The 21,186-nt window shown below is 37.6% G+C and overlaps 1 non-coding gene across 1 annotated transcript; it reads right to left on the bottom strand.

The window, feature by feature from the left end:
- Positions 1-8,295: 8,295 nt before the first annotated feature.
- TRNAE-UUC lies at positions 8,296-8,367 on the bottom strand. Its single transcript has one exon. It is a non-coding gene; the product is annotated as a tRNA-Glu (tRNA).
- Between the last annotated feature and the right edge of the window lie 12,819 nt (positions 8,368-21,186).

Below are 21,186 nucleotides of genomic sequence, written 5' to 3'. Positions count from 1 at the left end.
AACAACAATCAAGGAGATCCATCTCCAAATCCCAGATGTACCAAACCTTTTTGTTTACCTAACCTTGTTATATTACAGTTTCCCTTTAGTAAAATAGGAAGGATGACACTTGGCCCCTGTCTTTTCTCTCCCTTATCTGTCCGTTTCTTTTGTTCAGATTAAATACTCACTCTTGCTTTAAAGAATTATCTCCTATTGTCATTCACTTACAACACCTGGCATAACTGGTGGCTGGTTTTGGTCCAGTGATTTTAACACTACTGCTGCAAACAGGCGTAGCAACAGAAATTATGTTTCTCCCCAGTCAGAGAGATCCAGATTGGCAAAAGTTATGATGGTGGGGACAGTGGGTACTTCTCGTGCCAATCTAATTAATGATTGTATTGTCTGTTTACAGACACTTGTGGATACTCGTGGTGGTGCTGCTTTAATTCTATTTAAGTGAGGAAACCTGACTATCTTATGAGTTTTAAAAGTTAAAAATTATTTTTAAATTATTACCAACTGTGTAGGTATGTCACACCAATGTTCTTGGTCTTGAGTCTTTATCTATTTCATTCATTATTGCAATAACATCATAACATGCAATAACCAGTACAAGCAAGATAAGATGTCTTGAGTTCTTTCTACATGATCAAGCTCTCTTCAAAGACAAAGTGAAATCAAGATATCATGCCTCACATCACCCTAAACTTCAGAAAGTGTCCAGAGTTGTTCACACAGCTTGAAGGTTTGGGTATGGCTCACACTGTCGGTTGTTACTCATCTGCGATGCAAATATCCTGCTTGTGCCTTCTTTGATTGTCCCTAAGGTGGCGATTGATTGTGACCATTTCCCAGCATGAGGCTTGAGATCACTTCTCCTTTCACCTTTCCACTCCACTCACATTCTGTCTCGTTCTCTAACCTCCACCCACAGCTCACAAGTGTCTCTGACAGCATGGCACTGGTTGAAAGAACACATTCTGTTAGATGTCCTGCCACCTAAATTGAGGCTGATCTAAAGAGTGATCACAAACCAAAAAGTGTACAGTTCCAGACTACTTTGCTAACAAAACCCTTCTCACAATACCCTATATCAAAACCTTAACACGCAAAGTGTTTCATCTATTAGAGCTGCTTAACAAATTTTACAACCAAATATTTTTGAGAGTTTTATTTGTTTCTAAAAATGACAGATACAATAAATCTGCTAGACAAACTTACTGCGTTTGAGAAAGAATTTAGAGTAGAATTTGGATATGAAATCATATGTAAGATATATTTGCAAGTACTGATAGTAAATTATGTGCTTAATTATTGGATTTTATTTTAGTAAAAAGTATTTGGGACAAAATATTTATTACTCTTTAAGTGGTATGATATAGGTAGTATTACCTTATGAGATAGCTTGAATTGATAAAAAATACATTATTTTAACAGCTGCATAGAGGATTATTTGCATGCAAAACCATAACCAATCTTTGCTTGTGCTTCAGTTTTACTCTCAAATAATTTATATGGTAATTCATTTTCAACTTAGTTCACCATCCCACTTCATTAATTGTAAAGAGGAAGATGATTAAAAAAAGAAACATTCTTTTGCCTGGAAAATTAGTATTTCATACAAACTGTTGACAGAGACTGCTAGAAATCCACAGCCTCATTTTTTTTCAGTGTTATCACAGTTAAGATGCATCTTATGTTCTCTTGCTCCAGAATTTTTTGACTGGAGTGGTGATGGATGATAATAAGACAAATTTTGTGAAGTTCAGAGTCACCCCATACCACAAAAGATATCAAATACACTTACTAAGCTGACAGCTACAGAGGCTTTTCAGACACACAGAAAAAAACAATCTGCAGTGTCTTCACATTTTCAAATGTGAGGTCTCTACAAGTGATTTAAACAAAACCTATTTCCTGTACCTATATGTGTAAAAATATATGTGTATACACATACAGATTATAAGAATGTAAACTACTAATAAATATTTTACACATTTTCAGCTACAATAATTGCAAGAATATTTTTAATTCATAAAAGCTCTTTTATTACTAAAAAAGGAATAAACAGACTAACAGGTAGGCTACAGTCTATTAAAAACTGGGGGTTCTTAGTTGACTGTTTTGTTTTCAGGGCAGGAAATCTGATATTCAAGTTGTCTTTCTGAAAATCATATTTAGAGAAGTCAGCATAAGAGTATCTTCCAGTGCTGTCCTGAAGTCACATGAGGAAGCAGTAAGGTCCTGAACAAAATACTTTCGATGAACAAAAATGAGTCAGTAGTAGGTGGTCTGTCACAGATGCACTGAAATGATAGCAGAAAGATGCTGCCACAAATGGAGCCAGTCAGATTTCTCAGGGATCATTTCAGGTACTTTTTAGTACTCATCAGACATTCTTTTTTGTTTGAAAATATCTCACAGAGATGATAGAGAATATGTTGATCTTCATGAGCCTTGCAGAGTTCCTTCCTTACATGTTCTTCCAGTTTAGTATGAGATTTAGCATGAAGACCTCTTCTTTCTTTCCCACTCTTGTTTCTATTGAGACTTGGAGCCCATATATCACACTGAAATAAAGATTATGGGACAGATCTGAGGATACTGGACTGCCTTGTTTTCAAAATACAGATCCCCTACTATGCCCGCAAAGTTTGACTTTAATAGAAACAATGGAATATATAAATAATATAATAACATATGTATAATAGAAGTTATAGTGAATATCCTCCCTTGATTTAGTCCAGTATGCCATGTAAAAGACAAATCAAGGCTGATTTGTGTCTAACTATATTCCTGGTATGCAAAGGTTTGTGTTCTAGTGCTTATTTCTGGGGACTTACACACTAAATCTAGATTTGATCAGCAATCCATGACACTGACAGGCAATACTGTCTATAATTCTGGCAAAGTCAGTCAATGTTACTATGCAGACTTAAATCAAAGTAGGATTTGGTCATTTTTTGAAATCACGGAACCACAGTTGGGTCAGGTTGGAAGGGGTCACAGTGGGGTCATTGATCCAACCTCCCTGCTCAACCAGAGTCATCGAAGAGCTCATTGCACAAGATTGCGTTCAGATAGTTCTTGAATATCTTCAGTGAGGGAGACTCCATAACCTCTCTGGGCAACCTGTAATCCAGGGTGGTTGGCTGTGATGAGAGATCAAGAGATCTAGTTGCACTGATCCTCTCCACAATAATGCCCAAGATGAGACAAACCTGACAGATCCTGTCCTCAATATACCCACACACTTGAACTTACTAGGCTCCTTTGGAGAAGAGCTGTGCTTGCCTCTATACTTGCTGCACCAAGGATGCTCTTCATTAGCCAGAACTCAGAGCCATGCCATCACTTTACATAAAAGCAGGAAAGAGATAAGATTTTCACACTAACCATTTTATGTATTTTACCAGTTGATTTCTCAAGGCAGATGATATCGTATTTCATAGCTTACCTCTTCCAAATACCCCTCAGATGAGGGTGGATCCAACAGGCCCTACTGCAGTGTGCCAGAACAAAGGCTTGTTAGATTTAATAGTCCCTTCTCTTTTACGTATACTGGATGATAAACTGCATAAAAACATCCATCTGGTCTCTGCACTAGTGTTAACAGATTTTTGTAAGACACTTTATGGTCTAAAAGATAATCCCAGTTTGGAATACATTACCTTGGGAAATATTTTGTTGGCAGATGATTGACATTTGCAGACTCCTGAAAGTCATGGATCTGGGATTGCTCAGGTATCATTATTTCATTCCCACTAGAGAGCCTGATGCCTCAGCGCTGCAGGAGGCGAAGTCTCCCCAGAGAAAACAGCTACATTCAGTGCTCACACATGTAGGCACAAGATCAATTACTTCTCTACATCACACTCAAATAATACAGTCAAACTTTAGTTTAATAGTGGGTAGCAACTTTCTTTCTGTTCTTGTTTCTGATTTACCTATGGTTCAGCAGGGTTTTCTTGTTTAGTAAAAGTATGATTTGGAAGTGGAGTAAGTCCCCAAAGACACACTGAAAAGTATCCAAGAAACACAGAAATAAGAACACTGTTAGAATGTGTTAGAGCCTCCAGCTCTTGATGGTGGTCTGACTCACTTTAAACCACACATATGAGCAAATGTTTAGTCCAGGGGACCACACTAAATCTACTCAGAAGACAAACTTGCCAAAAAATGTTCTACATTGGTACAGGGATACAAACACTGGCTGCTTTGATATACTGATCTGTTTGTTCCCTGTGTGCCCAATTACTTACTCACAAATGGATGGTAGAGGAGAGATTCCTTCAGGAAACATTGGTTGGGTATTTCTCACTGTAAAACCCATGATTTAAACTGGGTTGATTTGTAGAAATGTGTGCTGCCACCTCATTTTGAAATCAGGAAAGGACTTAGCCATTCTTTGGGTGCATGGCCATGTCACAGGCTACGGGAGAAAGCATCTCTCCAGTCCCTATAAATAAGTGAGACTGGCGCAGAGAGCCCTTCTGCCCCTGTAGCTTTTCTGGCAAATATATGTCAGCAATAAGGATGCTTCATTTGGTTTTAACCAGCCTGGGTACTGACAGGAAGCTAGGTGGGGCAACTGAGAAATTACATTTTGAAGTGTTCATTCATTAGCACTGGGCCTGACATGTAAATATGTATGACCTTGAAGGAACGATGTATAAAATGTGATTATGGGCTGTGTTTTATAAGCTATGTCCACCATGAAAATTTCATACTGGGAGGTATAAAAACAATTATCTAGTACAGCAGATGTTCAAGTGAAAGAAAGAAGCTAGTATATACTTTTTTTCCTGTAATATGGCTATAAGTACTGGCCTACAGCATACAGGATGTATAGATTTTATACATATACCGATATGTGTGTTTCTGTGTACATATGTATATGTAAGCATACATGTAAGCATATATATATATATATCCATATGGTCCAGGATACTACTGATAGATAAAGTATTGCTTTGCATGTGTACATATGTGTAATTATGAGTGTACAAATATGTACACATTTCTCTGTGTATATATATATGTAAATGTTTTTATGTATGTGAATACGGAGATAAGATACAGATGCATATCATACATACAACATACATATAGATGATATATGCACTATAAATTGTTGCTATTTAGGAAACTGTTACAGAGAAAAGTTCATTTCTAGTGAAAAAGAACCTAACTCTAATAATGCATGTCCATGAGTTTTTCTTATTCTTTCCCTTTGAAATTACTTTCAATTGCCTTTTAATACTCTATTGTAAACTTGTTGACATTTTACGTCAATTCATTCTGAAGGGAAAGGTTAGCAATGAGGAGCGAGTCAATCTGTTCCCTACCACAGGTAGGGAACAGGAAGTTCTACTTGGGCTCGGATAAGATGGAATCTTTATTCTAGGATATGATTCTATGACATATATTTCTTCTTCTTTTAATATATGTTGACTTGCACATCTCGGAAATTACTGCTAAATTTTTCAATCCCACTATCAGTTGGTTCAGTATTTGAAACTTTCCAGCTGTCCATTTTACATTTTGGATTATGCAGTATTATTCTTTAATCTTGGAAAGTGGCTTTTGACCATAAGTTAGAAAAATCTAGTAGAGAATATCTGTCCAACTGAAAAGAGTAACAAAAGTTTTCTGCAGCATTTCCTTTATCTACAGAAATTCAAGTTCTTTTGGGTATATAATACATACTTTTTTGTCCCAAAAACTTAAATATTTTGTCCTAGCTCTTTTACCAAAGCATATAAAGTATTGCTTATTAGGTTCTTAATGTAATGTTTTCATTATTCATAAGATAAATTAGAAATTAAATAGTTGTGCAAGTAACAGGTGAAAACTGAAACCAGAACTTTGGACAATACATAGTATGATCATTATTAAACTTTTGTATAAAATATGTTTTAAGTTACTCCTTTAATTTTGTTTAGAAATTGAGTCCTGATAAATGGACTCCTTATCAACAATGTCTTCAGGTTGCAAAGTAATTTCAGTTTCATCCATGGTATTTGGTTATTTCTTCCTTGAAAATTACTGTCTGTATTAAAACCTAGTACTGCTACTAAGTGCAGCTATTTGCAAAATTTCAGTGTCCTAAATTATGTACTGTTGCCCTGCAACTATGTGGAGTGAAACCAAAACAGTATTGAATTGGAGGTTTCCATTCAAATCCATGGAGACTGAACAAACATAAACCTAAGTAAGAAGATTTTCTGGATTTAGAAGCAAAAAGTAAAAAAGAAATTTCAATAAATAATTTTGAATGATTTTTCAAATTTTCAAATGAATTTTCAAATTGTATTCTAGAATGGATTGTCAATAAAAGTGCAGCTTGTTTGATCATTCATGCTCATTTAACCAACAGTTTTCCCTGACAGTTTCCTAGTACTAGACCTTGCAAGTCATTACAGAAATGTAATGACTCACAGCATTTGTTTAATCCTCTTTTTTTAGGGAGAAGAAAATACCTGCAGGACCTGTAATTATTGAGAAATATCAGCAATTTTGTTTCCCTTCATTTGTAAAGCAATATAATCAAATGTCTACTTACTTTGTAATTACAGTAGCAATCTCTAGGTGTTTTGTATTATTTATCTAATTCCTCTGTATTTTAGTGAATGTTTTATTAAAGAGCAAAATAATTACACGCCTTTTCAATAATGAACTGCACCTACTAAATGTTTTTAATGTATCATTTCAGAATTCAGTAAACAAGAAACTCTTTAAATTTTAACTGCTGTTTTTTCTTTTAAAATGCATTTACAAAGGGACAATGCTACAAAAGTAGAGATCATATCTTTCATTGCTATGAGTGACCATAAATATAACCAGGCATTTGTTATATGATATGCCAACTTCTATATTGAGAAATAAAATTGTTGAAAACATGTTCAAAACATTTTTGAATCTTTGTGGGGTTTGTTTGGTTTGGTTTTTAAACAGCAGGTTTTAGTGATTGCTGTTTTGTAAATGACTTAACTAATATTTAAGTCATTGAAAATGCACAAATTAGTCTTTCACAACACACTGAAAGTAGGTACATTTGTGTGCAATAGAAGGGAGGCAGACAACCAAACTCTTCACTCAGTAGTCTATTTGACTCTTTTATGACTGTGGATCAACTGTATTTGTCACTTAAAGAAACGCTGGGGACCAGTGGTCATTCCTCCCTGTAAATTTTCCACATCTGTGTTTACATTCAGCATGTTTGACCTCCTGAATCAGAATGCCTGATATCTTTTTCTTTATTACTTGTCTTCTGGTTTTCAGACATGAAGAGTGTCTAATGAAATCCTTTTGGTCTATGTTATCATGGAGCTCTGAGAAGAAAAAAGAATAGCAGGAAATGAAAAGAGCTAAGATTCTTCAAGTAACTTAGATAATTTACAGACAAACAGAAGCTACACATGCTGAGTCTAGACCTGGCACATGGCTTTGTCAGATCCAGAGAAGGAGAAAAACAGATTTCACAGCTTCATATATAAAACTGATTTCTTGAGAATTCATTTTTAACCGTATTCCACTTAAATGGATCTCCGGTTGCTTTTTTTCATACGCAGCTCACAGTAGCCCTTGAAGCTTGTGGAAAAGGTTTCTCTCTACCAAGAGATAATTCACTCAATGGGAGTTAAGAGCCAGACAGCTAAGCTCCAGTATCTGTTGAATTAATAGGAGACTTAAATCTGTGTGCACATGCACAATTTGAAACTATAATGTTCATGCATATGACTATGTAACAACCTATCAACCTATAAACAACATGAATATTTCCTAATTTTCAGGGAATGAAAATAGGAAAAATGCCTTAATGACACTGTATCACAAGTGGGTAAATTTCGTCATACAAAATTACAGAATTTAACATGTTTTTAGAAATTTTCTATTTTCGGTAAAAGTACATCACCTGCTCTGAATAGAAATCAACCAAATAAATAATACACTCAGATGTTATTAATAGGAAAGGAATTGATGAAGCTCTATTGATCATGAATTTGAAAAAATCTGGAAAGGAAATAATTTAGGAGTTAAAAATGAGCTTATAATTATGTGTATGGCCAGTCTTCGCGAACGAAGATTTGGGAAAGGTCTTTACCCTTCAGCCTGCGCAGTGGATTTTTTAGGTGAGACACAGTGTGCGCTGAGCTGAGCCCACCCTTTAATCCTAAGGTTCATCTGCCGGGGCCAAGCAAGCTTGGACAGTGGCAGTGAGGTCCTCAGGACGTAGGTTTGTTTAGAGTGACCTTCTCTTAGATGGATGGCCTTACAGCGCTGACGAGCTCCATCTGCCCAGAGGACTTCCCTGACCGGGAATCGAACCCGGGCCGCGGCAGTGAAAGTGCCGCATCCTAACCACTAGACCACCAGGGGGCCGATTTGTAAATTAGCATGGTCTGTTGATAAAATTTAGTAGACTTTTTTAGCAACACTTAGTATTTTTTACTTTAAAAAAAAGTCCACAGAACTTTTCCAAACAGCTAGCTTATCAGCTACACAAAACTTGAGAGAGGAGTATCTTCTTCAGCCAATGGGATAATAATGCTTGTGAAACACATGATGGTGATCAACTTTCTTCACATGAGAAAAGGCATCTTAGCTGTGAAGCTCCCACCCCGTGGAACTTTCTAGGTGTGAGTGCTGCTGTGGATGTGAAGCTGTAACACACACCAATATGATGTTTGTTTGCAGTACGTGTACCATAACCCTGTCTATACATTTTCTGCACTGCTGAGCTGACCTCCTAGGGATTTTTTCAGTGACTTGCTGCTTTGTCTCCCTTCTCCTTTTGCTTTATCCCACCACTTATTTCCACTGGGATAAAATCCATCTTCTCTGTGATTCTCAGTTTAATATCACTAAGTATTATCAGAAGCAGTACAAAACACAGCTTTTAGATCAAATTTTTCAAAAATATATGCTCAGTGTTAAATCTTCCGGGGTAATCCATCACCCACCTGAGATCATTGCTTGCATTACAGATAATTTTTGTCTTTCATTTCTCACTTTAACCTTAGCACTGACACTCTGAAGATGAAAAACAGACTACAAAGAAACAATATCAAAATTTCCACTGATCACAGTCAGGGTTACGATGATCAGTCAGTTGCTTATCTATTGGGTGTAGTAACTTTTTGGTAGTGGGGAGCTACAGATGTGACTCCTGTGCAGAGCTTCTGGAAGCCTTCCCCATGTCCGATGCAGCCAATCTCAGCTGGCTCCAAGACAGACGCACTGCTGGCCAAGGCCAAGCCCATCAGCAATGGTGGTAGAGTCTCTGGGACAGCATAGTTAAGAAGTGGGAAAAAAACCAGGCACAACAGCAACATCAGTGGGAGAGGAGTGAGAATATGTGAGAGAAACAGCCCTGCAGACACCAAGGTCAGTGAATAAGGAGGTGGAGGAGATGTGCCAGTCACGGGAGCAGAGATTCCCCTGCAGTCCATGGTGAAGACCATGGTGAGGCAGGATGTGCCCCTGCAGCCCCTGGAAGTCCACTATGGAGCAAATATCCACCTGCAGCATATGGAGAACCCCATACTGGAGCAGGGGGATGCCTGAAGGAGACTGTGAGCCCATGGGAAGACCACACTGGTGCAAGCTCCTGACAGGACCCATGGTGAGAGGAGCTCACACTGGAACAGGTTTGCTGGCAGGACTTGTGACCCCATAGGGAACCTACTCTGGAGCAGCCTGTTCCTGAAGGACTGCACCCTGGGGAAGGGACCCACACTGGAGCAGGGGAAGCCTGTGAGGGGTCCTCACACTGAGGAGTAAGGAGTGGCAGAAACAACTTGTGATGAACTGGTCACAGCCTCCCTTCCCTATTCCTCTGCACTGATGGGGGAGGGGAGGGGAGGGAGAGAAAATTGAGGGTGAAGTTAAGCCTAGCTGAAAGAGGTGGAGGGGGGGGTAGTGTTTTCAAAATTTCATTTTATTTCTAATTGTCCTATTCTGATGTGATTGACAATAAATTAAGTCAATTTTTTCCCAAGATGAGTCCATTTTGCCCGTGATGGTGACTGGTGAGTGATCTCTTCCTGCCCTTATCTCAACCCATGAGTCTTTTGTTGTATTTCTTCCCCCCATCCAGCTGAGAAGGGAAGTCATAGAACAACTTAAGTGGGCACCTGAAGTGCGACCAGGATCAACCCAGCACAGTCTGAAATCATTAATATTGCTAATATATTTATATAAGTCCCTTCTTCTTCAAAATGCAATATTTTAACTGTCTATAAGAATATTTATGCACATTTGTCTAGTAAATGGGGTTGGGTATCAGAGCCCTTTGTGATGGATTGATGATTCAATGCTCTCTACTTTCTGTATACCCTCTTGGGGCATTCAGTGATCACATTTGCAGTTTTCTTCCTTCTTTATCTGAGTCCTCCATCTTCTCCTCTCCCAATACATTTCCTGTTTAACAGTCTCTTGCTTTTTCTGTCCATATTTCTCATACTCATTTTATTCCCACTTCTATTTTCTAAACTTCTTGCCAGCTGTTATTTTTTTAACCTTTGTTCCCCTATTTCAGAGAAGGAAGAACATCAAGACTCTTAGGGGGAGGTGGAGCTGCAAATATATTGTTTTACTCCCTAGTGTTGTGGCATTAGAGAGGACATCTGCCCTGGCAGGCTGCACCCACTCTTCAGTACTTGAACTTCCCCTGAGCTACCTCCTAATATAAAAGAGGAGGGGTATACTGTGCTGCCTGTACATCTCAAACTCTCAGCTCAATCAGAGCCAGATGTCATCTTCAAAACACGTAAAAAACTTTGGTGATTTAATCCATGGGAGCCCAAGCAGAGATCCAGTGGCCTATGTGATCTGTGTTGGATCAGTGTCTCATGAGCTTTTTTGTTCTCCTCAATTTTAACTCCTTTTCTACAGTCTTCTTTATTTTCTTTGCTGTTGCTGGGTGTCACACATGTTATGTATTTTTAGACATGTATGCATTTATGGTTGGTTCTGTACTGAAGATACCTTGTAAAAACCGTGTCACAGAGACCTTACTCATGACTCTAGGAACAAGTTTCCTGGTGTTCACTATCACAGAAAAGGGAATTTGCTGACAAATTTAGTTTAGATTTCATTATATGCTACACAAGAAGTTACTTCAGAAGCTAAGCAATAATGGTGTGATGCAGAGACACCTAAAAGCTAGCGAGGATTCAGACGTGAAGTAGGAGGGAAATCTTCCCCTGGCAAAAGAAGTTCATGGCATACTAATAAAAATTGCATTCACCGTGAGTAGTCAAGTAGCAAAATCTACAGAAAGTGGACTACTTTAGGCAAAAATGAGAAATGAAAAGACTCAGAAATACGGAATTCTGGATGAGAAACAGTCCAGTGTCAGCAGGCCTTGAAACTAAATATTCTCTGGGCAAAATCTTTGTGCTGCTATCTCTATGAACAATTTTCTACAGCTGTTTGCAAAGTTTTCCCATCCTAAAGCTCACTTCAGAAGTGCAGTAATGCAAAGATTTACTGACATGATTTATTTTATCCAAAGCAGAAGCCCCACTGTCTTACATCACTGACTTGCAGGATCTGAGCTCAAAAAAGGCATAGGTGATTCTTTTCTGCCAGTTCAATATAAACAGAAAGGAATAAAGCAGGTGTTCTCATTTATTCTTGCAAGGAAATTCTTGGATATTTTGGCACTTACTCATTTGATTAAGAAAGCAACATTTTAATACACATTTCCTCTTTCTCAGTTATATCACTCTTCCTCTCTACTTTTTTTGTTTTTCACTTTCTTTCTAAGGAAAGTCCAAGATTATCCATCTTATTCCCTAACTCCCCTTCTTTCTCCAATTTTTCTTCTCTGGTCTAATAAGAAAGTTGCAAATGTAAGATGAAAATTTGTCATCCATGTCAAAGACTAAAAGTCACACTGTCCCTAGCAATACAGTTATCTCACAATGTATGTTACATGAAAACATTTGTCCTGCTTTAATCTATATTGTCATAATTTCACTCTTAAATTGTGAGGTTTTGTCATTTATCTCATGCAGTTTATCTTTTGACATGTATCTAGCTAGAGTAAAAATATTTCCTTAAAAACACAGATTTGCCTGTCGTTTTAATTGCTGTGAACAGGGACAGAATACATTAAAATAATCCTGTACTTTGTTCCATGTAGTGATCTGATGCCTCATTAGAATTAGCTTTTCACTGTGCCTCTGTGAATCCTTTGCAGTCCTATGTCAAGGTCATGGTGAGGAGGACCTGATATGCTAGGCTCATTCTACTAGTATAACAGTGTGCAATCCTTTCACCAAATATCTCCCAGGCTTAAGAGAAAGCCCTGATGAAAATAGAAGAAGAAAAACAGCATTGAAAGATAAAGTAATATTCCATCATTTACAGCCTGGTATAGAACTGAGAGATCAAGTTTAGTGCCTGCTGTTCATACTGGTATGGTTCAGAACACAATGTTGAATTCCACTTGAGAAGAAGGTCTACATGGAAAAAAAATGTGTGTTTATTTTTATTTCACTCATCATCTGTATGAATTGAAAGGAAAGCTTATAGGAGAAACTGTGGCTATCCTTCACACAAGACACAGTACAGCCTGCTCTAATTGGACCTGTTGTGAGCAGAAGGATAGGCTGGATGATCTCCTGTGGGCTCATGCAACCCTTCACAGCATCCTATGAATCTATACAAGAGCCATATTCTCTGATCATAAGCTGAAAATGTTTTTTTGGAAACACAGCCTTGCCCATATTGACGAGTTGTATTGTAACGTTTCTGATAAGGAGTTGTTCTGAAGGTCATTAATTAGGATTATGTCCAAACTATCTTACTAAGCAGAATTAACCTGTGAAGCCAGACTTGTGCACCACCAGTATTTTGAATCCTATACTCCCACCTTAGGGATGACAATCTAAAAGGGAATGCCCAGACACAGTTTGTGTTTCACCTCCAGTCAGATTATATGTAGATGTAGTCATGCACACTGACTGAAAGTCACGTCAAGTTTAGCTTTTCCTGAATATAAGAGTGATCTGAGGCTGAACAACAGCCAGCAATATCAATGAAAAGTTCAATATTACCAAATTCAACATGCCAACATTTGTTGTGAATCTCATACTTCACATCACAGACACATACTTCACATCACATTAGACATCATCTCACAGCAAAGCCTGAGACTAGCTTGTGTAGAATACTGCCATTCTCTTTTCATACAAGTTTTTACTGCCTGAACTATATTAACTCTGTCTTCCAAAGACAACCTGCTTCTGACCATAATTCATGCATAGTCATGATGTAAAATGACAGCATAAATTGTATGTATGTCATCTCTTTATTACAAGAGGTGTTGCTAATATTGCTATTTCCAAGCAATTTCTTATTTTGAAAATTAATAAAAGGTTGTTGTCAACAATAGAAAGTTTAAGACAAAATAGTGACTGGAAATATCCACAGAGGCTATGCTGTTGCTTATAATACCCTCACAATTAACTGATAGATTTTAAGATATTTTAAGATATTGCCAAAATTCTAGTGGGTATTTTTGTATCTTCTGGAAACCGCTTTATAATTTCACATAAGTTTTCAGCCCCAGAAAGATGAAATTATACTGTGATCTGCAAGACCCTTTCATGCTTCTCTTTCTCTCCTGCTTTTTCTCACTAAGGAACTGCGGTTCTCTGCTGGCAATAAAAATGTTGAACGAAAACCACAACAGCATCTTTAATTTACTATCATGCACCTAGGTCCTGTAGTAGACATTTTGACCACTGAGGTCTATGAACAACACCTAAGCAATGCCTAAACCTGGTACCTTGTGTCAGATACGTTGATACTTTTGGTCTTTTAATTAGACGTTGATACTTTTGGTCTGTGTTTGGCCCAGCCGCCTGTGAGAGTTGATCTTTTCCCTGCCAAGTTATGAGAAAACAAGCACTGATAAACGGGAACTTCGTCCTTGAAGGGAGTATCTTGTCTAAACTATATTTAATTGGTGTCCTATGATTGGCTTATAGCCTTTCAACGGTATTTGAAGAAGAAATTGAAGAGGAGGATGATGAAGTAAACCCCCAGACTCAATTAGAAAAGACCCCTGAGGTATAATGCGCATGCTCGAGGGGAATTTCAAGGTACCCATGCATGCGCGGAAGAGATACCACTTGCATAACAAGGAGTGGGACTGAAGGCTTCTAGCTGGGCGGTCCTGGCCACACCTGCCCAGGTAGATGTCACCAATTAATTGTATAAAAAGCAGATAGCTCATTTTGGGGTGGCTTGCTTCACACGAAGGACCACGTTGCCTTTTGTGGGGACACCCGCTACGTGTGAGCCTGCTGACCCTCCGAGAATGCAGCTGCTACAGAGGATTTTTTGGCATTCGGAGTTGGTAAGATAACATCATAAGTGACACCTGAGTAGGGTGTTGTATTCCCTCATTGTTTCTCTTTCTCTCGGGTTCCCGTTTACTTCACCACTTCTTTGTATTAAGTATTGGTTTTTGTTGAGCTTTCAACGGTGTTTGGTTTCAATTTCGGCATCCTTCAAACTCTTGCTATTACATACCTGCACAGAAGATAGGTAGATGGTCAACTTCCCTTCCTGCATCCAACCTACTTCACAACAGTATAGTTCAAGTGTACTTTATTCAGTTACAATTGAATAGCTTATTATAAAAATTGCTTTATTTGCCTTGTTTGCATTTCTTGATCACATACATGTGAAAATTAATAAAGCTAAATATCAAATACCACCAAGCTCCCTATAATGAGCCTGTTAAATGTAATACAGATTTTGGTTTAGTTTTTTTTCTAAAAATAATTGCCCTGACCATTTAATCGCATGAAAAATAGTACTGATCTATCATTAACACTCCTGAACTGTACGTCAGACTTTTAATCTCTCTTAGTCAGCCATTCATTCCCACACAATAGTCTCTGTATTGATACACCTATTCATATAAAATCTACATTAAAAATGACAGTGAGTGACATTGAACAAATCAAATTACTGACTTTCTAAATCAGACATATATATGAAGGCAAAGTTATATTTGTAATACATTTATATAAGTCATATATTAATATACACTTCTACATGCATTTATATAAAATTTATATGTTTAGACAAATGTCTTGTTCAGTAATGATTACTTTTTTTTAATTGTATCCTAGCAGAGGGCATCTCAAAGAAAGATCATGCTACGGGGCTTTTTCTTTCTTCCTAATTTCTGCTACAGGGACCAACCAGTTTACAGAGTTAAGTGGGAAGAAGAGAATGTTTATTACTCCGTCATGAAGGGTAATAGAGTGAAAGAAAGTAACAGAGCAGACCAAGCATTGCACAATCACAGAGCTAACAGTCTCTGTGTCAATCAGGCTGCAGTGTAAATAGACCTCTCAATTGTTCAGTATGGCTATTCCCGGCAAGCCAAAATGCTGAAAGAAACTAGGTGCTGGTTATCTATTGTAAGAGAATAGCTGCTGTTGATTTAGATCTTACCCCAACAAATTTTATTTCTTTTTTTTTTTCAATTAACATTTTCCTGATTATTTTTTTTTAATATCTTGTAGACAGTATCTAAAAAACAATTCCTCTGTCTTCAGGTTACCAGATTCAGCACCCCTATTTTTACCTCTTCTCTGAAAGGCTTTTGAACTTAGTTACAGTGATGTTATTACTTCAAATTCAGCAATGGCGTTAGCTTTAAAAAAGATTGTAGAAAGATAAATTTAAAGTTGAGTGAAATCATGTTGCCTGGACTGTAACCAAATCTTTTAATCTTAACTGAGTACTTTATAGTCATGAATAATGGTGCAATGGGTGAGAAAAATGAACAGTAGGGAAAAAAATATTTATCTGTAAAACTAAAAGGATATCCTAAAGGCAATAAGGCAATTTAACCATATACTATATAGCGAAATAATGAAGCATGTTTTGTTTAAATATATATTTTGTAAGAAATAGCTCCATGGAGTGTTGATGTTTCAGAGATGCTATGATTTGCGGGAACCAATGTTTGAAGATGCCTGTGTTAGATTTCTTGATTGACACACAAGAGACACTGGTGATTTTATTCTGTGGCAATAAGACTCAAAACAATAAATTGTTGAAGCTCCACTCCCAGATGCTTTATTAATGACAGGACAGCTGAGTGCAAAGGGCAGAGATGACAATCAACAATTCTGACATTGAAAGGCATCATGTGTTAAATAGAGACACAATTTCGCACAGGTCCCTGCTCACACTGACAGGCAAATCACAATGTATATTTTTCAGATGTTTCCCATTAATAATAGCACATGGGAGCACAGATCAGTTTGCTATGCTTGTCTCATTTACTTTGCAGCAAAAGCCCCTGTGTTAGAAACATCATAACATTTTCCCTCATGTCTTAGCAGTTGCCCAGGATACTTTGTGTAAAACCACATCTGACAAGGCAGCCTCCTCACTGTTTTCTCCACATGAGGAGTTATATACCAGAACACAATTGCTAGATGTAGCTACAACAATGAAATGTAATTTTAGTAATTTCCAAGAAAAATTTATAAATCAGGACTAACTGAATATGCTCACTAAGCATCATGAGACTGTTAACAGTTATATATAGCACTGTAGGTATCAAACAAATGTAACATTCAGTTAATAGCAAAGTGAGAAAGCACGTTAAAATAGAGTACATATCATCTTGTTATAAACACGCTCTACTTTCATAGAGCTGCATGGAATTTTAGTTAGACAGCTACTAACACAGTGGGATCATTTTGTAAGCAGATATTGGGTAGTTTTTTGGAGGAAGTAAGAATGTTATTAAATCACTTTTTTGCCACAACCTGTGTCTTTTTACTACATCTGTTGGAAACAGAATGAGGAAATTTTTGGCTAATACAGAAAAGAACTCAAGAAATTTATGAGTCAGGGAGATTATAATATTATTATTGGAAAAGTGTTGGGTCTGGAAAGCAAATTATGGGAACTGACTTAACTGAGAGTCTTCATACTGGGAATTACTGCAGGTTTTGACTTTTAACATCTCTTTTTCTCTCTTCTGTTGCAAGTAGCAAAAGACACTTCCAAGCAAAAGACGCTTCAAGCATTTTCCTTCCCTTTTGATAGAGTCCTGATATTGGTTTGGTTGATACTGAGGGTGGCTTAGGCCTGAGAGGGGCCAGCTCTGAGATTGCTCTCTCAAGCAGTCCCTGATCTCCATTTTCCCTCTTTGTGTCCCTCCGTGCCCGATTGCTACACAACTGCTGTTGTAGCCAATGCACAGCAGCCAGAAAGAGCATCCTCCTGTCCTCGTTGCCACATTGGAAGCGTCTCTCCTCAGTATGGTAAGGGCAAGGTGCTTCCAAGCTTAGCAAGCTGTTTACCTTCTCTAGTTCCAGCTCATTTTCTGACTGCCATGTCAGAGTAATATTGTCCCTGAATGATTTTCATGTGGTAAACCAAGTGGCTTCTTTGTATAGTGGTGGCTTTTACAAGGTCTCTCCATAGAGGGATGGCATCTCCCCACAGACGAAATGAGGTGACCAGCTGAATTTATGAGAGAAACAAGAGTATAGGAAATAATTATCTTATGGACTACATCAGAACATTATGTATTATGTATGCGACTCCTTTAGCATAACTTAATCCCTATATTTTAAGAGATATTAAGAATCTAGAATCATATCAAGGGAAAAATTGATAACCATGGGGACTTCAGATATGTAACTTTGGGCTAGTAACTGACAAGATTTTTTAATTCACTATATCTCTGTACTCGTCTCAGCTGGGAATAGAAGCTGGTAAATTAATCTTCTCTTTATTGTACAAAGTTTTTGTGGCAGGATTGTAGTTTCTTTTTCTGTTAAGATCTTCATACAACCTATACCATTGAATACTGTTTGTATACATACAACCCACAACTGTGCCTACTGTTTTATTTCAAGACCTACCTAGAAAAAAAAGTTACTTTAAAACATAGTTACCTCTACTAGATTATAAAAATTGCAGAGTCTTCTATTTTAGCTTCTGGCATGGCTAGGCTTCATGAATGAAGATTTGGGAAGGACTCTACCCACATTTGCTACAAGCTCACTGGTGGGTAAAAAGGCCAATGCGAGAGAGACAAGTCCAGTTGCAAAAGGCTCAGTGGAAAGGCTCCTTAGATGATACTGACAAGACATGATTCTTTCTACGTTGCCTTTTCTTCTCGAGAGTGATCCTGCATGCATTCTCAAAAGAAGCATCAGCTTTATAGATAGTGTGTCTCCAGGCCTCCAAATTAGAGGCCAGAGTGGACCAATGATGATGATTGATATGGTCAAGGCTGAGATGTTGTTTCAGGGAGTCCTTGTATCTTCTCTTCGGGGCTGCTCTCTTGCAGCAGCCAGTGGCAACTTCACCATAGAGCACAATCTTAGGGAGGCAGTGGTCCTTCATCCTAGAGATGTGCCCTACCCAGTGCAGCTGTGTTCTCAGCAACATGGCCTCAATACTCGTAACTGCTGTCTGTTCTAGAACAGATGTATTAGTCGCATAATCTGGCCAGTGGATGTTTAGGATTGTACGGAGGCAGCATTGATGGAAGCGTTCTAAGAGTCACAGGTGGTGGTGGTAGATGACCCGCAATTCAGACCCATATAAAAGAGTAGACAGCACTATGGCTCTGTAAATACTGATCTTTGTACTTTTCTTCAGGTGTTTATTTCGCCAAACTCTTTTATGCAGTTTTCCGAAAGCTCTATATGCCTTTGCCAACCTGTTGTCTATCTCTCCATCAATCTTACCATCCGAGGAGATGAGGCTACCTAGGTAATTAAACTGCTGGACTGATTTGAGCTCTGATTCACCAATGGGATGATGGAAGACTTCCTGAGGTGCAGGTTGATAGAAAACTTCTGTCTTCTTTAAGCTGACTTCCAGTCCAAAAAGCTCAGCAGCCTCTGCAAAGCAGGATGTTAAACGCTGCAGAGCTACTTCTGTGTGGACGATGAGGGTTTCATCATCAGCGTAAAGTAGCTCATGGACAAGACAGTTTAAGATCTTAGTATGGGCCTTCAGTTGCCTTAGGTTGAATTGGCTTCTGTTGATACGATATCGGGTGTAGATACCATTTTCTTCGTCGTGGTCTGCATGGCCCTTTGGAGCATCATGCTGAAAAAGATTGCAAACAGAGTTGGTGTGAGAACGCAGCCTTGTTTCACACCATTGGTTATTTGAAAGAGCTCCAAAAGTGCATCACCATGTCTGACTTGGCTGCGCTGATCCTCATGAAGTAAGATGATCATTTTAAGGAACTTGGGGGGACATCCTAAGCATTCCAGAATTTTAGCTTCTATAGAAACTATTTTAATTGAAAAATTTTTCTGTTATCAATGTTCTCTGAAATTATTTGTGTGAAGATTTGAAAAATAAGCAGCTTAAAATCTTTAAAACAAGTTTTTACTTAATCAGTAAAGGATTAGAAATACATTTTTATCATTATCATTGATAAAGAAAGATTTAATTAAATCTCTGCAAGTGTTGTGAAGGAAAATATTTAGCTTAATTCCCGTGAAATGCGTTTCAGAAGAATTGACATAAGTAAGATTGTTCATAATTACTATAGTAGTCTCAGGACAGCAATATACTATCAGCTATTTTACCTCCTGACTAAGAATAAATATAAAGTATTCTTAAATGGCCAGAAAATTAAGAGTCATCAACAGCAAGCAACACATAAGAAAAATGAAGTAGAGAGTTTCAAACACTTAACCGACTTTTGGTATTACTTGGCTCCAGCTGTAGGATAGGGATGTTACTGTGCTAGGCAGCCAGCATACTTCTGAGGACATGACTGTGTGCATGTCTTCATTCAATACATAAAATTTTTTCAAAATCTGATCCAAAATTTAGGATTTCTGGCTGAGTATGAGAAGTTCAATTCCCACTAAATTGCGACAGCACCTAAATTCTTTAACTTCTTTTCCTTGTTTCCACAGCTTTAAGGTGATGATAGTTTTTAGTACTTGCACTTTCATTTGTTTCTGGTCTGGTATAAAGAAGTAGCTTTTTTTCAGGGTTCTCATAAATGTAGGCAAGTCCTTCTGAGATTTGCCAGGCTTTGGTTATTGGTGTTCTACTATCACATGCAACATATAAACAACACAGCACTTTAACATTTACGGTCTTACAACTTGAACTCTACAAGTTCATAGGTGAAAAATGCTCTTGCTGATGGATTAACTGGAGGTAACATGGATCAATGAAATCTTTACACAGGGTAAAACACCAGATGGGTATTACTTCTGATTCCATAGTGTTGTGAAATTGACTTCAGGAGAAACTTATTGCCACCAGTCTTGGTTAAGCTAAAATACAATTTCTCTGTTCTCTGGAGCACCAATTACGTCCAATGTCCATTTGTTATATCCTATGAGAAAAAGTGAGAACTTCAGCCAACCCTCCCCTAAAAAGTCATTTAAGGGACAGACAAAAATATTTTTATTGATACACATCAAAATCTAGAGTCCCTCAATGCTTCAGAAGGTTATTGAAAAATATAATACAATAAGCAATGTCCACCCACAAGCTTCCTCAAAATCAACATTGAAAACACCTTGGCTCACTTCCAGGTATACAGGCTTCTATAAATAAGAAAAAAGGATTTGCTTCACACTGAATTTCTTCACAACTCTTGTATTGGTATGTTCATTAACATCAAAAACTTTGAATAATATTTTTCTCAAGCTACTTCATCTCAGTGTCTCTGTTCATTTTGAAATTATATAGAAATAATCCAAATGTAGAGCAACAGAAGGATATTGCCAGTGTAACATAAGTAATGCAATATAAACAGACATTTAAGTTATTTTTCCGCAATACATTTTCCCTTTCCTTTCCAGACACAAAAAATTCTGGATAAAACTTTAAGTACTTTTAAATTATTACTGTTCTCCTCTGAATAGTTCTAAATCTGATGAAGAGCAGGCTTTCAAGGAGACTGACTGAAATACCTCAGTTAAATCAAAGCTCAAGAAAGCCATTTGTGTTAAGTTCCTTTTCCCATTCTTTTGTTCTTTACACTCACATTTTATTTCAGATTAGATTTGAATGCTTTTGGTAATACAGCTTATGAAGCCCAGGAAATGGAAAGTGCTGGAAATAAACCATCAACAGATGTGGAACAAGTTTCCTGAGAGTTTAGAACATGGAAAGATGTGCTGGAAGATCCTGATTTCTAAGAAA

Source organism: Chiroxiphia lanceolata, chromosome 3 (assembly GCF_009829145.1).
Source record: "Chiroxiphia lanceolata isolate bChiLan1 chromosome 3, bChiLan1.pri, whole genome shotgun sequence".
Taxonomy (NCBI): Eukaryota; Metazoa; Chordata; class Aves; order Passeriformes; family Pipridae; genus Chiroxiphia; species Chiroxiphia lanceolata.
This window is presented reverse-complemented; position numbering and strand designations above follow the sequence as displayed.